The sequence below is a fragment of the Neopsephotus bourkii genome, unplaced genomic scaffold (genome assembly GCF_033783945.1).
Source record: "Neopsephotus bourkii isolate Nb327-2 ecotype Australia unplaced genomic scaffold, CSIRO-AGI_Nbou_v1 NB_1615, whole genome shotgun sequence".
In the NCBI taxonomy this organism is placed as follows: Eukaryota; Metazoa; Chordata; class Aves; order Psittaciformes; family Psittacidae; genus Neopsephotus; species Neopsephotus bourkii.
Genome location: NW_026902090.1, coordinates 3,986,972 through 3,997,213, shown reverse-complemented (window position 1 = coordinate 3,997,213; position 10,242 = coordinate 3,986,972). Strand labels below are relative to the sequence as shown.

Genomic DNA, 10,242 nt, shown 5'->3' with positions numbered 1-10,242 from the left:
TGCCAGTGCTGATTGTCTGGACAATTGAAAAGCAACCCTGATCCTGGTGGTGTCTCTTTTTGTTCTGGGCAGATTGTTCCAGAGATTTTGGTGTAATAAACATTTAGGGATTGGTATGAAGATAAGGTGGTGTTGGTGATGTTTTATGCAGCATAAGATGGATAGAGACTGGCTGCTGTGGGACAACCTGCTAACAGTATGATTGATCTGCCTCAGAGAGCTGGGTATGGCTGCTAATTCAGTGATGTAGTAGAATTAATGGTAGATGCTGATGCAGACTGATTTTATAAAGTATTGTTTTTCTTGGTGATTTATGGTTGCATCTACTAGTTAAAATTAGCAGCCACCTTAGCAGGAAGTTTTAACCAAATTGCAGATTCTGCACTGAGTTTCTCAACTCCAAGCACTGAAAGCATCAAGAGAAGAGAGAGAATTCCAAGTGAATCTGACATCAAACAAGAGCTAGAGAGGAGCTTTCATTGAAATCACAATATTGCCAGCATTCTGGGTGGTTTCTCAGTACTGCAAACCTACCTGGAAAGTGTGAGCCTGGGATTTGGCCTGCCCCACATCTCCTTCATGTGTATCTACACAATTCTGGTTTTGACCAGTCTAAAACAGAAGAGGAAAATATTAGAAAAACTGCCATGCATATAAATGACTTAGCAGGTGCTGAAAGGAGAAAAAAGTCTTTCTGATTAGATTGGTTACAGATTGAAATTCAGAGTATCTTAACATAGTTTCTGCATCACCAAAAAGTTTGTAGTCTTGCCTTGGACATATTATTCATCCTGCTTAGGTAAGTTGCTCTAAATTAAGGGTATAAAACAAAAACTTCCATTACTGCTTATATAACAAAAAACATTCAGGTTTACTCCGGACAAAATGTTTTAGAAACAATTCTGCTTATTTTTAAGGCAGCATTAAAAAAAAAGAATTAATACCTTATTTTTACAATTTCCAAAAGGCTTTTTCCATGTTATATAAAACAACCTCTCTGTGTAGAATGATTAGATGATTATTATTATATTTTTGTGCGCATGCACATAAAGCTAACACAAAATTCCAATATCCCCATTTTATCAAAAGAAAAGCTCTTCAGGTTTTCATGGGTGAAAGCTCAAATTTAGAGGATGCTTTCTCTTAAAATCTCTATTTACTCTAAATCAAAATAATATTTTAAAAAGCACATGTCTTGCCTTGTGTTAGGAAACCCATTTCTCACTTTCCACGAGTAGCAGCTATATTTGGTAGGGAATCCCATTTTCTTGGAAACGTGACCTTCTCTTGCCTCATTGATGTGCTCTTTGCTGACAAGAGTAACTGAGTCACAGTCTCTGCCCTTTATTATTGTAAATAATAAGAACAGTCCAATTCATTTCTAAAGAACCCAGTATTTCTAGAGAGGTAGCAGCAATTTACTTACTTAACCTTATAACTGACATTACCACAATCCCTAAAACAAAAAGCAACAAGTATTTTAAGGAATTATTTCACAAAACAAGGACTGACAGCACAGCTTCAGGGCCTTCAATGCAACACCTACATTTAAATTAATACAAGAGGAGAAGCAATGCCTGAGCTAATAATCCCAGACAGCTTTTCTCTGCTAGTGCAACAGGAATGGGTAATCACAGGTGCATCAGCAGCAGACAGCCAGTCACAAGACTCTGAGAAGCAGGAAGAGTCCTGCTGGCTTGTGCATTCCCAAACTGTTATTAGCCAGAGGAAAGTCGTGAAGAGATCTAAAGGAAATATAATGCTAAAAAGGAAGAGGGTTAGCAAACTACATCAACACCTAAAGGGTATTTGTGGAAGTCAGATAGAATAGCCTTTTAACATTCCAGTGAGAAAAAGTAATAATGAGGAACATATCTCTTCACAATGAATTTACATTCACATCATAAAGACAATTCATAGATTAACAAAAAATCTGAGGAGACAGAAGATTGTCATTTCCTTTGATGTTAGCACTACCCAGCAAATTTGAAGATCCAGAGATATCTATGTGCCCCACTCCTACTGATATCCATGGGCCTGTCTCTTTAAACAAGAAAGATATCAAATTCTCTCTGTAGATCTGAGCCTCATGTTCTCCCGCAGTAGGTGCTGTGTAAAAAGAAGATTGAAGAACTTAACTGAGCTGGCTAATCAAAGCTGCCTTTAGTCCCTGGGGATAGAGGCACCTCCAGCAGCCAGGGAGTTCAGCAAACAGCTCAAGTGTGTGCTCTATGCTTCTCGAGGTGCCTCAATCTGAAAGGGAAAATGCATTTTCATCAGATGACCAAAGTGCCTGAATTCTTTCCTCCTCCTTCAAAGAGATTTCATTGTTGTTGCTGTTGTTGTCTTTCATATGAAGATAGGGAGGGCATGTCCAGTCACTGCCATAAGGTTGCAGGGCTCCTGCAGTTTTCTCTCCTCCATTGAGTATTGTTTTATCAGAGAGTGAGAACATTCATGGTAGAATTGGTCTGTAATAACCAAAAGTGTAAAATATGTGGCACAGTGGCTTAGTAGGGAATAAAACCTGATGCTGCTACAAAGCTGGTGAGGAAAACCCCAGTGTTTTTACTGAGCTGTATCCCTTTTCAAAATACTCTTCCCCTCCTGGAGCTGAGATAAACCTTTCCAGATAAAAGTTTTCAAAACATACTTAGATTCCTTAATGGCTTTAATTAATCAACATTTTCTTACCATATTTTCCTCTGAAAATCTCTTGCCCAACTCTGAGCACTGCGTTTTCTGTGGATCAGTTACCCGCTTATAGTTTATTTAACTACAAAAACAGTCCTTAGGTTTCGCATGTACATTGAGTAAAGGTTTTTGTTTACTGTCTGTCAATACACAAGGAACAAAAGCAGCATTTACAAACTGGTAACCATTAATACGTTAGGGAAATGTGACAACTGTTTTTTTTTTATTCCAGTAATTCATGAACTCTATTATGCATATCCCTAAGCAGAAGAGAAGTTTTATTTGAATGGAATCTCAGAGAAAAATAGACACATACAGAAAATAGGTTTTTCTTCATATCAAGCCTGTTCTTTAGAGTCTTTGTAGAGGAAAATAGTGACATAAATATCTTGTTGACTTTTTTAAATGGATGAACCAGACAGTGTACCTCTTGGAGCAAAACTGCTGTGAAAGTACTTAGAAAATGGTTGTCTCTTATTTTGTTCTACTAAATATAGTAACTGTTTAAACAGTCATTGCATTAAGATCAAATTAATGCCTTCTCTATTTTTACCTTAAATTGCCTGGTGCTAAAAATAATTTGGAGATGACACGTTGCATGCACCTTACTTCTTTCAAAGGAAGAATCAGGAAACGTGAAACTCCATAAACCAGGATAAAATACACCCAACAGTACACAGTCAGACTCATGACACTCACTGTCCTGGCTGGGAACAGATACCTTGTTTATCCACCTGAGAGAAAAGGCATCTTCCAGAAGAAGATTAAGCAGATTACCTAGGCAAGAAGCAGGATAGGAGGAGGGTGCTTGAAACACAAGCTTAACTTTATAATTGTAACAATTGAAAAACAAAGTAGTAGTGTTAGGAGCAATCTTGAAGGGGTCAGACTATGGTCACCTCAGTGCTTCACACTGATTCTCAAAAACAGTGTTTTCTGTAAATGTTTCCTTTGTTCTGACTGCAAAACCACCTTGCCAGATAAACTTCCACTTAATATCATTTTGCTGTCACTGAATATTGGGAGTCTCCTTTTCCATTCCTAATTAACTACTGACTCTGCTAGAAGCAATCACATAGCCTGGGTTTTCCAGTGGTCCACATTGATTTTTAAGAACCTTTGTTTTGGGGCCATCTGCCTTCAATTGCCTGAATGTGTGCTTTTACATGCTGAGATCTTTTAAAGTGCACATAAAATATAATCTAAAAATTGAGGTAATTAGACAAGCAACCAAAGCCATTGCTGAAGCACTCTCTCCACTTTCTCTCACACTCACAATTTTTGCTTTTGCCAAGAATGGTGGCACTACAGAATTGTATTTCAACTTCAAAAGAATGCTGTGAATTAACCACATTTCCAGAGGAAGATGGCTGGGGTACACTCTGGCCGTCAATGGCTGTTCATCCTAGGTGGGTCATACTAATAAATTTACCTCCTTTCACACTTTATTTCACAGTAACCCACACCTGGAGAAACCATTTTTATTGCATGCCCAGACACACTGTATATCCCCAGATTACTAAGCTAATACAGAACTTGATATTCAAATGTCTTATAATCATAGAATCTTCATGGCCAACTCCATGATATGGATAGAGCTGAGGCAAAACTAATTCTAAAACCCCCTAAAATGTAGTAGAACTTCTCCTTCATCCCTTGGTCCCTTGGGATTCAGGTGAAAAGTTAAAAAAACCCAAACTTTTAGTAGCTCAGAATGATGCATTTCTCTCATTGATGCCCTTTGGTGTGATAACAACAAGAAGAATAAATTCGGCATAAAAAAACTTCAGTTAAAGCTTAATGAAACAATTATTCCTCTGAATTTGCTTTGATTGCAGGAAGAAAGTTCATTCACCACTTCCTCAGGCTTTCATCTGTTAAAGGTCACTGACTGACCACAATGACCAGGGTACGCAAATGAGTTAGTCTTTTGGAAAGCACTGTTAATAGCAGTAGTGTTCAGAAACAGTCACCATGGCAGAACATAGGTATTACCCTAGAGGCAGGAGGAAGAAGAGATGCAAAACCTGAGGTGCACCTGCTGGTGTATGCTTAAAATTGTCCTTTCCTGAGATCCAAGAAGCTCTCAGTTTGTATATCCTAGAAAAGCAGACTCAAGAGTGCACAGAGAATTTGTAATCCACATGAATTTAAGAAGGATCCAGGAATGTGAAAAAGTTTGTGTTGAAAAGAGCTGAACTTGGAACATTTATCCACAGAAAAATCAGTTATTAGTTTCAAAGTTCAAGACTCCAGATTAAATGAAATCCTGCAGTGTGGGATGTGGGGGAATGGGAGAAAAGACCAGGCTTCCTGCTCTGAACAACACCAGGTCTTTCATTTGCCACCATCTTGCAAAAAGATCTGAAACTTGTTTACTGAGTGCAGCATGCATGTCACTATTACAAATGGGTTTATTATGGCGGTTTCATTTTGCCTTTGAATATTTTACTTATGCACCGAATTAATTTTACACAAGATAATTATGAATTGATACAAATTACTCCTCATAAATATGAATTATGTTCTATTTTCTGAACTGGAGAACTCAGAGATACAAATGTATTCAATAGATTTTTATTTTTTTTTTAATCCCAAAGTCTTGCATTTTGTGCCTGCTGCTTGTACTTGGTGAAACTTCTGTGGCACATGAGATTATTTGTCACAGGTTTGCTTCTGATATTGATTTTTCCAGTGGAAGAACCTTGTATGTTTGTATTCGTAGAATCATAGAATAGTTAGGGTTGGAAAGGACCTTAAAATCATCAAGTTCCAACGCCCCTGCCATGGGCAGGGACACCTCACACTAAACCATGTCACCCAAGGCTCTGTCCAACCTGACCTTGAACACTGCCAGGGATGGAGCATTCACACCTTCCTTGGGCAACCAATTCCAGTGCCTCACCACCCTTACAATAAAGAACTTCCTCCTTATATCCAATCCAAACTTCCCTTGTTTAAGTTGTAACCCTGTTTAAGTTTTAAACCTTGTCCTATCACTACAGTCCCTAATGAAGAGTCCATCCCCAGCATCCCTATAGGCCCCCTTCAGATACTGGAAGGCTGCTATGAGGTCTCCATGCAGCCTTCTCTTCTCCAGGCTGAACAGTCCCAATTTTCTCAACCTGTTTTCATATGGGAGGAGCTCCAGTCCCCTGATCATCCTCGTGGCCCTCCTCTGGACTTGTTCCAACAGATTCATGTCCTTTTTATGTTGAGGACACCAGAACTGCGCACAATACTCCAAGTGAGGCCTCAACAAGAGCAGAGCAGAGAGCCAGGATCCTCCTTCGATCTGCTGGTCACGGTCCTTTTGATGCAGGCCAGGATATGGTTGGCTTTCTGGACCACACAAGAAAAGCTATTCCTAAGCCTTGTTTCAGCTGAGTGGCAAGAAGGACTTTTACCCACATGGTGAGTTTGCCTAACCATAGCTATGCAACCTCCGAAAGGAAATATACCATAATAAGGCAAATCTTTAATTCCCTTACAGGCAAATCATCCATGAACAAGGGGATACTATGTTTTGGTTTCCTCTATGGTGCAGATGGGTCTCTCTTCTACCCAGCATAGGAAAGTAGAAAATGTCTGATCTTCTGGGAACTTGGCAGCGATCTGATGTAACCCTCAAGGATTGATTCACACATTTTCTGTGACTTTTTTCCATCTCCCAATTTCTTTAAAATGGGCGGAAAATCATCTCCACACTAAATGTCCTGAAATAACCTTCAGCTCCACTGAAGTGCCATGAGAATTGCAAAGGGCCAAACAAGTATAAAACTGAGAAAGCTGAATAATCTAACTTGGAAATCAACTGTGATATTTGCTGAGAGCAATAAAACAGAATGGAAAAGCAATGAAAGAGAAGCAGGATGATTTTTCTTTAGGTAGGAAAACAAAGAGCAGTTTCAAATACAACTTAAAGGGATGTGCTCACACTTTGCATTTAAGATGAAAAGTCTACCTTTGATACTAGTTGATCATTTTATTTTCACTGGCACACATTTGAAACAGATGGCTGCCCCAGCCTTTTGTTCCTAAGTACCAGCCTGAAGATTTGAAATAACCAGTGATAGAAGTGAATTGAATAATTGAATGCAACCTGGTTCTGCCTGTCCCCTCTCTCCTCTATCAAAGCTGGCTTCCAACAGGGGTCTTAAAGTCCCTGTCTGCTCTGGCCTTCAGTTCACAACTTCCTTCTACATAATTATTTCACACCTCTCTGTCTCCAGAATTTGATCAGGTGGCATTTCTCAGTCACAGCTGTCTACTGACAGAAATAATGGTTTTTGAGAAAAGAATATTTCAGTGGGAGTGCCCAGTTTTTATGGGAAATTTCACTATTTAAAAAGAAAGCACACACAATCACTTCCACATACTTGAGAAATGAGATTTCTCCACTTTTCCCTGAAAGCAAGTACATACTTCCCCTTTGTTATTATGCTGCAATGAATCATGGGAGTTTTGGTTCAATTCTGTAGATATCTGCCCTGATTTATAGGTCACCTTTAAAGACAGACCAACTTTTGGAAATCCTTTTTTTAACCTAAACAGAGATAAAGACAAAAAAAGGACAAAAACCTAAACATCTACAAAGAAAATAAAGGAAATTAAAGCCTTAAAGGGGCTTAATATATATAAAAAAAATTTCTCTAGCATAAGGCTTTATCTTAAATAAACAGAAACATAAAATGTATGGATCAGTAGCTAATCCTTCTCAACAGCTTCTATCCAGCGCCTTAATTATGGCATAAGGTTGCATTATACATGGGCATACCAAATGACCTCAATTCTCCTCCATGCAGAATCTGCCACATTACATTATCTCGCTTCCTGTCATACAGCCTGCAAAAGGCCTTGGCCTCCATTTGTGAAATCACCCCTGAGTTGAACACTGCCTGATCAAGCATCCGAGCGGATTTGTTATTTCTCACAATAGCAGTGCAGTTCATCGAGCCACACTACCCATCATTGCCTGGATTAGACCCCACAAAGCCAGCTGAAGTTTTCCTATGGACTTATAAGGCAAGATCCACTATGCTAAAATGGGACCACTGCAGGAGCTTTCAGTGCATATAGAATTCGATCCATAAAAAAGGAGAAGGAATGCTTCTTGTAGAAAGCAAGTCTGCACTCTTGAACACTGTGATTACCTCTAAAAATCACCTTCTTGGAAATTAGACACTTAGCAAAGACAGTTGACAGTTAACTCCTTACCATTTATTTATTCTGGGAATAACTAATCATATTGATTAAAATATCCCTAGGTCTGTTACTTGGTTCACCAGATTAAAGCTCCTCTGATTATATCTGTGTATTTTCAGAGAGGTTACAAGATTCATCGTTAAGCAGAGTAAAGGCTGAATTCCAGAATGGCTGTTATTGCTATAGCATGATACAATACCCTTAAAAGAGATAAATAATGAAGTGACTGAAAGAAATAATTCAATAAGCTACAATGTTCCATATACCTATTTGCTTTATTATTATTCTTAAATTTCTCCAAATAAACTTAGGAATTATATTTATGCAACAGATTTTCCTGATTCCAAACACACAGATAATGTAGGCATACTTCTGAAAAGCCATAAAAGAGATTTGAAAGCCATACAAAGACTAAGAAAGAAGTCCAAAATTAAACACTGGCAGTGAAAACAGATAAATCTGTTAGAATGAACGTGTTTGTATGCTGATCTGGAGTTCCAAGGCAAAAAAAAAACATCACCACTTCAAAAAGTTCCACATAAAGTAATGTTTTCTTTCAGCACTGTTTGATGTTACATACACAAGCAAACACACATTTGGGTTATGCATACACAAATCCTTTGACTTCAACAGCTAGATTTCAACTCTTGACTTTATGGGATTTCCAGCTCAGAATTTTTATTTACAGATGTGAAAACCTGGGGTAAGCATAGACTTTCAGTACTTTATCAGTATTTGGGGAAAAAAAAAAAAATCCATCAAAAGTCTTCATGTCTTTGCATTTTGAAGACTGCTGAAGTCGTTAGAAAAAACAAGGTACAAAGTTGGTGTATGGAAATAGAGGTAGCCATCTGAGAATCTGTAAACCCGGTCTAAAAGCAGTAAGCCCCTGAATATATCAGTCTCCTTTTTCAAATCAGAACCACAACATTCCCTTTTTACCACTGTTATTCAGCCTAACATTCATATTCCCCATGTAATCATTTATTTACTTTTACAAATTGCTTGTTTCGTCCTTACACAATCAAAATCTCTTCAGAGCTGACCCCACTTGCAGTGCTGCAGCAACAAAGGCTTCAGGGAAGGAAAGAATCAGAGGGTAAAGATGGGCAATACTGTAATTCCTTGCCAGCCCTTGGCATTCAAACTTCATCACATCTCCAAAAGCTCATTAAAACAGAAATTGGACTTCACTGGTTGAGCGGGCAGCCAGACAGAGTCAACATGCATGAGGGAAAGTGAAGAATTTTTGAATCTGATCATCAAGCAGCCCCAGCAATTGGATTTATAAACCAGGGACTTACCGCATAAGACACAGAAGAGATTGATGCTGTTGAAGAGGACCTGCAATTATCTAAATTAATGAAATCAGGAAGCCACACCTGCTCCACATCACTGACTCACTTCTCTGGCTCTGGCCCAAGCTTGAAAAAGTGGATTTAGCACTTGATGGGTTTAACATGGGATAAGCATGGTAAGTTATACGCATCTAACAAGCTCCTTCAAAGTGTTGTGAGAAGCACAACATGGGTGAGAGATCATGGCAGTTAATTACTTCCCTGCATGGCAGAAAAGCACCACGCTCCCTGGAGGGAGTCCTTACCTTTCAAAAAAAGGCCTTTTCTACAGGGAGGGAAGTTTTGAGAGCCTAAGTTGGTTAATGTACCTGGATGATCAGAGCGACTTCTACCTTTGAAGGCGCTGTCAGTCTGCAAGGCATTATGGTATAACTCCTCATTCTTCCACCCAGTAAATGTTTTTGAGAAATATCCAAACTCAAAGCTATAATGGCTGTTACATACACTCTTCAACAGAGCCACCTCTAGCCATAGGAATACACAAAGGCTGATAGAAACAACCTTTCTTTTGTTGCCTTCCATTCAGTTCTGGAAAGGCAGACAGTGCCTCTAAGGGGAAGATTTGTGGGATGTATGAGACAGTAGAATAGCAAGCATGTGTCCTTTAGTGGGTTTACTGTCACTGTCTCGTATCTGCACATTCCCCTCTTTTATTGAGCAGTGCCTCATCCTGTGCCTGCAGTGCACACGTCTATGACTCCCACTGCCCTGGTAGGAGCAAGTCCTTGGGGTTTCACCTCACCTCAGGAGATGGCAAGAGTTTTGATAGAAAGACATATATGCATGGAGCCATGTAAGGCTAGTGGCAGGGAGACAGCTTCTCCAGTTACATTCACATGGAGATACTGCCCAGTGCCACCAATGGCAATTCTCACTATTAGAAGAATGCAGCAAACACTCAAATTTGAGGCTGAATAGTGACAGAAAGAATAAAACACAAAGTAAAAGGCACTGAGACCCAAGTAGGTTGACTTCAGAAAGAGGT

At 39.1% G+C, this 10,242-nt stretch overlaps 1 long non-coding RNA gene across 1 annotated transcript; it reads right to left on the bottom strand.

The window, feature by feature from the left end:
- Positions 1–1,464: 1,464 nt before the first annotated feature.
- Positions 1,465–9,427, bottom strand: LOC133222584 (uncharacterized). Its single transcript, XR_009728316.1, has 2 exons — positions 9,204–9,427; positions 1,465–2,471 (listed from the first exon to the last, which is right to left on the bottom strand). It is a non-coding gene; the product is annotated as an uncharacterized LOC133222584 (long non-coding RNA).
- Positions 9,428–10,242: the final 815 nt, after the last annotated feature.